Consider the following 7,585-nt stretch of genomic DNA (forward strand, 5'->3'; position numbering starts at 1 on the left):
ATTGACAAAGATGTAGCACGAGTATGATGCAACATAATTGACCAGTTTCCAATAATAAAAGATCAATACATACAACATAGAAAAGTGTTAAGTTATTGCCTTTATATTAATAATATCCACTCAGCAGCAGCAGCAGCAACCCATCTCCTTTCCTGTTTTATCAAATCATAGGAGACCAGAAAATGGTAAAGTAAATGTATTAAAGCAATTCTTTCCCAAGCATTATTTTCAGGAGAATTGAGTGATCATAATGTGTAAGACATTTCACTAAGTAAGTTATTATGGGAAAGTGAAAGTCATAGTCTATGCTTTGCAACATAAAGACTGGCAATAGAAGACCATTTGGAATATGATCAGCACTCATTAAACAACTGATGAATAAGTAAGCAATTTATGAGTTAATAAAAATCAAATGAACAAACAGAAATATAGTGAAACAACTCTGTCAAAACAGGAGGAGGACAAATCCCTAACTACCAATGCAGTCTTATCAATATATATGAAACATTACTTCTCAGATGTCAAGGGCCTCTCCCTATGGAGCAGGAGGTAGACTTCTGAAGGCCAGATTTAATTGTCACAGATATCACTATGTGTGAATATTATTTTTAAAAGGCTGCAGATTTTTGCAAATTCAAAAAAAAAAAAAAACTCCACTTGCCAGTTATGCAGGTAGAAACTGAGAAATAAGGAGAATGCATTTGGAATGTCAGGTTCACAATAAGAAAAACACTACTAGATAACACAAAATTTAAAAGGGATGAAAATCTTTCAGCAGGTAGATTTTCACTAGAGCAGAGGTATGAACAACAACATATCTCTGACATACCACTAACATTGTTATACCACTGACAATATTCAGTGCTTATATTGACAAATTAGCATTAATAGATATCCCACCAATATCTTACGTATTCCATTCAGGAATAAGACTGATTGCATCAGAATAAAGCAAATGGGGAAACTAAAGAAAGGAGGCCCAGCATTTGTTGAGCTCTTATGTGCTAGACCCCTTTGTTCTGCTATCTCAGTTAAGCCTGATACTAACTCTGAGAGTTATATATAACTCTCATTTTTCAGAAAAGGAAATTGACCTCCAAGATCCCTAACTATCTAACAAAGCCATATGGTAAGTAAATGATGAAGTCAAAACCAGCCATCTCAAATCTTCAATTTCCTGTGCTTTTTCTTTTCATGCAAGAATACTGCTTCAGGGCTAAATGAACAACTCCTGATGCCAAGGATCATAGTTTAATTTCAATCCAATTCAAGGAGCTTCTGGTGTTTTCTAATGTCACATACCATACAGAAAGAAAATATCACTAGGAAGAGGACAATGTCCTAAAGTTCAATCCAAATGGACTCTGCATTACTAAACAAGGTGGAAGTTCAAGGAAGATGAGTCTATAATATAAATAGAGAGTTTAATAATGTGGGCAGTTTGGAACATTCTATTAGAGGAGCCATCTACCTGCAATAAATCCCCCTGCTGATCACATGCATTTCACCACAATGAATTAGAAAGGTAAGAGGTAAATAAATAATTAGCACTTTGGCCAGTTCCAGTGGCTTTTTCTAGATATATGCTTGTTTTGGTTTCATAGCAAGTTTGAAACTGTGAAAACAGTCATAGAGTGAAAAAGAACATTTAATTGAGTGCCCTTAAACTGTTCACATTCTGTTACATTTGTGCAGTTTTTAAAGAAAGAAGCTACTTTACTGAAATGAAAAAGAGCTTTGGGAGAAAATGAAGGCATTTATATTCAATAGGGAGAAAGGTCAACTGCTCCGAGAGAGCAAAACTTAGAGGAGTCCTGATTTGGATAGGTGAGAAAAGTTACATAATTGATAGAAACTGTTAGGGCTCTAGGAACTGTGGGAGGTCATATCTTTGGAAAGCAGACACCACTGTGCAGTGGATATTGAACCTCTGTGCAGAGATACCTGGAAATTCCTTTCCATCAAGGTGAATTGAACTATTCTGGAATGAATAGAAAGTGCTGTCTATGTAAGTAAATCATATTCTGACTACCCCTCCCCTCTGCAGTGTTATTCCCCCCATTCCTTTTTCTTTTGCAGTATACCTTGGGAACATCTCTGTTCTTGAGCTTTCTGTATTCCATAAGAATCACTCATTTACATGTTCATCTTCTGTTTAATTATGAACTCTTACGAGCAGTAACCATAGTTCCTTTCTTTGCTCCCTTGATCTTTAAAACCTGGAGCACAATGCCTGGCATGACTGGAACATAGTATTTCAGCCACCAAGTTGGCCCACCACCATATCCACACAGACAGTCCTCACTAAAAATCGACTACTTGGTCCAAGGTCTGGGTCCTCAACCACATCCCTCATGACACTTTACACTCTCTTCATGTTTCCGTAAACGCTTTGGCTCCTGTTCTGCTGTCTTCCTCTTTTGTCTGTGGTCTCATACGACCTCCCTTTACATTTCATGCCACATCTGTAATGATCTTTTTCATTTATATTCCATTCAGGTTGGTACTTTTGGCTTGAATTAGTTTTCATTTGCCCACTTGGGAGGGCATTCCAGCCTCATCCATCCTGAAACTATACATGAATTGACCCATAGATTTAGTATCAGTGACCAGGCTTGACTTATTCATGAGACATGACTAGACATATAGTGAAGTCGCTCAGTCATGTCTGACTCTTTGCGACCTTATAGACTGTAGCCTACTAGGCTCCTCTGTCTGTGGGATTCTCCAGGCAAGAGTACTAGAGTTGGTTGCCATTTCCTTCTCCAGGGGATCTTCCCGATCTAAGGATCAAACCAAGGCCTCCTGCATTGCAGGCAGACACTGTACCCTCTGAGCCACCAGGGAAGCCCTAGACATATAGTTGGCACTCAAAAAAACATTGCTAGCTAAGTAAATATTTTAAATGCAGTGGACTTACAAAGGCCAATGATAATATCATACAAAGAAACAGAAATTAAGATATATCCAGTTCAACAATGTGCACTTGACATCTATGAGGAAAAAAAAATCTTAACAATCTCAAAATAATTTAAAATATACTGGTCTTTCCTAACATACCAATTTAAGGGAGAAATTTAAAACACACACATACACACAAGGCAAGAAAACAAAATCTGTCATCATTTTTGAAGATTCCTATGCCCAAACACAGGAAATTATGATATGAATTAAAACCTAAATTAGTTGTAATTTGCATGGGATCACAAAGCCTCATACACAATTCTCAGAGCTGTATACAGCAGCATTTCCAATAAGGGTGCATCAAGCTGATTTGGTTTCTAGGCTGCCCCAGTGCTTGTTTTGGATTTGTTCACACACAGATTCAGATGCATTTTAATCTCCATCTCAGCCCATATGGTCATCCCTTGAGCATTGAGAATAATTCTCAGGTACACAGTCACTCAGCTCTAAAACAAAAGTAAGAGCATGTCAGGCATGTAACTTATTCATCATTTCCAATATAGTAATTCATGAACCTCAAAGAAAATGGTACAAACTCTAGTGAAGCCCATTAATTTCCAATTCCATCTAATAGCAGGATCAAAAGGTGCTTCTTCTCCTGATGTGAGGGGCATGTACGGTGAGAGAATAGATCCTAAGAAATGTTTTCACCACAGGGCTGGGGTAGGAAGCTTCCATCTGAGTAGGAGTTCAGGATCTGTTCTGTGATTTCTGTTGCTAGGCAACTGCTTCCTTTGTCTGCTTTGTTCAGAACAGTTGCTTTATTTATACTTGGTTTAAATGATGCAGATCATAATGTGAAATTATAAAATAGGGAAAATTTATATTAAAACTGTTCCAGGGAATAGGTTATTCTGTATGAAAACTAATGAATGTTGATGCAACTAAAGCTCCCACTAAAAAACCAAAGAACTCTAACCCAGTAGGTTCAATCTACCTGATACACTTTTGGAATAGACTATACAATAACCTAAAGTTAACTTTTGGTATCACCTATGATTGACCAAAATAAAACCTAGGCAATACTTAAATAATATAAAATACATCTTGAGGGCACTCTTTAGGAAAAAATAACATTTTAGTGTGAAATGTTGAAATAATTTGGAGATTAAAGTGTATTCAAAATCCAAAATAAATTGAGAAACAAAGAAAAGAAAATATGTAACAAGGCTAATGGATACAGGAGAGGAGATGTATACTCATAAGCTTTCCAAAATTTGAAGATCCTTGAAATATGTTTGTAATAAATTTTCCTATAACTCTAATCTGCACATACTATAAGAATGGAACTAAATAATCTCACCTTTAATCTATTATAGATTCATTTTTCAAATTGTTCTGAATATATTATTGTAAATGTGATTTTTAGATGAAGCAAAAACAATGGATATGTTCTGCCCATGTTGTTGATTAAAATTTGCCAATACTATTAACTATTCATCCCTGTTCTCATTAGCCATTTTTTTTCATTTTTTCTTCACCCACTAATAACAATAAACCATTTAATGCCTACAAGGATCGGATGTTTTAACACTTCACAAATCTTAATTCATTTGATCTTCAAATGATCCTATGAGAAAGTACTGCTACTGTTATCATCACCATTGTTAGCATAAGAGGTGTGAAATGACATTCCCAGAGGTATCCAACTAACAGGTGGGAGATCAAAGATTCAAACACATACACTCTGTGGTCTGGATTCCACCTGCTGAGGCACTAATTTATAAATTGTGATTTTATTTTCCCCCTATGACATGATTTTTTGATTGACTATGTTCTCTCTGGACAACTTCCTTGTCTTGGGTTTTAGTAAAATAACCAGCTACTGTCTATCTCCACTTATTTTTGTTCTCAAGCCAGGTTATAAACATTATAAACTTTTGCATTCTATCTATAATAAGCTTTTTCTAAAATGTGTCCCATTTGGGACTTCCCTGGTGGTCCAGTGGTTAAGATTCTGTGCTTTCAATACAGGACGTGCAAGTTTGATCCCTGGTCAGGAGAACTAAGATCCCACATGCCATGTGGCCAAAAACAAAAAAAAAAAATTCAACTGAATAAAAATGAAAATGCAACATACCATCTTAAAATATTTTAAAAATTAAATAAATAAAATGTGTCCCATTCATAGTATTAATTTTCTTGCTTTTTCCACTGTTCCCTATGGTCTTGAGTTTTCCTGTTCTTACTGTAAACTAGCATACTTGCATACTTATGAAAACCTTCAGGCCCTTGGTTTCTCCATTATGCAGAAAAGTGTAAAATAAATACTAAGAATTTAAAACACAATATATAAGTGCAGACTATGTGTGAAGTCTGTTAATATTGTAGCTAATGAAATTAGGGTTTTTTTTCTAACTTACACTGAGGTCTCAGTATGATTTTTTAATACCTTCATATTACAAATTCTTTTTTGTTAATTCTATCTCATCATTATTCCCTAAAAAAATTGTTTGTCAGATTTTTGAAGCAATAATAACTCTGATGTCATGTTATCTGTTACTCTGATAACTATATAAACCTTGAATGTGAAGAAAGGATCACTTTGATTTTACCCTAAATAGAGGGAAAATAAGAATAGGAAGAGCAAAGAGATTCTGATGCTAATGGGATTTGTTATTTTGTGACTAAATTTCAATAAAGGTCAATCTTGCTTTATTTCACATGCAACTGGAACCTGATAAGATTTTCATCTCTAAGTCAATAATTCTCAAACCATGCTGCTGCTGCTTCTGCTGCTAAGTTGCTTCAGTCATGTCCGACTCTGTGCGACCCCATAGTGCAGCCCATCAGGCTCCACCGTCCCTGGGAATCTCCAGGCAAGAACACCGGAGTGGGTTGCCATTTCCTTCATGAGTCCTAGGCAAATAAAGAACTGTCTAAAGTTCATTGTGATCACTTGCTTCTTCATTGAATGGAAACAGAAAAGACAAAAAAAACCAAGAGGTACTGGCCAAGATGAAAGGATATTAAATTTCTTTAAGGCTTGTAATTTTCATGAGATTCCATCCAATGTTATTTTAAACTACACAAAGGATATTTCAATCCATTTACAAAATTATAATTTTTAGGGTACAATTTTTCCCTATCAATAATATATTAAAATAAAATTATCATTTTTATATGTACTGTAAGAAAATTATTATTGCTCTTTAAGACTGTTCCTTGGAATAATTTGTTGTTGTTTAGTTGCTAAGTCATGTCTGACTTTTTCGTGACCCCATGGACCGAGCCCACATATCCATGGGATTTCCCAGGCAAGAACACGGGAGTGAGACAATGGACTGTATTTTTATACAAAGTAATCATTTCAGTAGCTTTCATGGTTCCTAAATAACAATACTTTTTAAAAGTACTAACTTTTAAAAATAATTTAAGTATAGTTGCTGTACAATATAAGTTATTGGTGTACAATATAGTGGTTCACAATTTTTAAATGTTATACTACATTTATAGTTGTTATAAAATATTGGCTGTATTCTCCATGTTTTAAACACATCCTTGTAGCTTATTTTATACCAATTGGTTTGTACCTCTTACTCTACTCCTGTATTACCCCTCTCCCCCTTCCCACTGGTAACCACTAGTTTGTTCTCTGTATCTATTTTTAGTATTTTTTTTTGTTATATTCACTAGTTTGCTGTATTTTTTAGATTCCACATTTAAGTGATATCATACAGTATTTTTCCTCCTCTGTCCATGTTATTGCACTAAGCATAATGCCCTCCAAGTCCATCCATGTTGCAGCAAATGGCAAAATTTTATTATTTTTTTATGGCTGAGTAGTATTCCATCATATATATATAATATCTGTGTATATACACATACCACACCTTTACTCATTTGTCTATTGATGGACATTTAGGTTGCTTCTGTATCTTGGCAAATAACACTGCTATTGAGGTGCATGTATCTTTTGAACTACGTTGAAGTACTCTGAGCACAGGTTTGAAAATAATTTCCAAACATAGAGCATTTCAGAAGTGAGTTAATTAAAAACAAAGAGCAGAGATAAAGTGGGTACTGTGAGCCCAGCAGGCCAACCTCCTGACAGACCAAGGAGAGTGGACAGTTTTCATGAGTTAATAGCCAATTTTTATAGCCTCAAGACAAAGAAAATTCCTGCAAGAAAGTTGGAGTTAGGTGATTAGTTGGGACATTATAGGGTGTTTGCTGGAGGGGGCATCTTTGCTTAATTGAGAGTCAGGAAGCTTGTTAGTGATTATCAGGGGGCTTTTGCCAAGGTTACAAAGTGGGTCAGTCAGCTTCAGAGATAACTTGATTCTGGGCTCTGCTTCTGAGGCTTTGGTGTAAGGCCTCATTTGTGTGACCCAGGGCAGGACTCGACCAATTAATAGGATTTTCTTGCTTTTCATTTTTGTTTTTTCAAATACATACCCTAGAATGGAAGGACTGGGTCACAAGGTATTTTCATTATTAGTATTTTGAGAAACTTCACAGTTTTCTACAATGGCTGGAAAGCAAAACTTACATTCCCACCAACAGTGCAGGAGGATTCCCTTTTCTTCATATCCTCACCAAGACTTCATATTTGTTATTGTTTATGGTAGCCATTCAGACAAGTGTGAGGAAAGGCTAGTAGAGCTTACCTTCAGGAGCC

Source organism: Ovis aries, chromosome 2 (assembly GCF_016772045.2).
Source record: "Ovis aries strain OAR_USU_Benz2616 breed Rambouillet chromosome 2, ARS-UI_Ramb_v3.0, whole genome shotgun sequence".
NCBI lineage: Eukaryota > Metazoa > Chordata > Mammalia > Artiodactyla > Bovidae > Ovis > Ovis aries.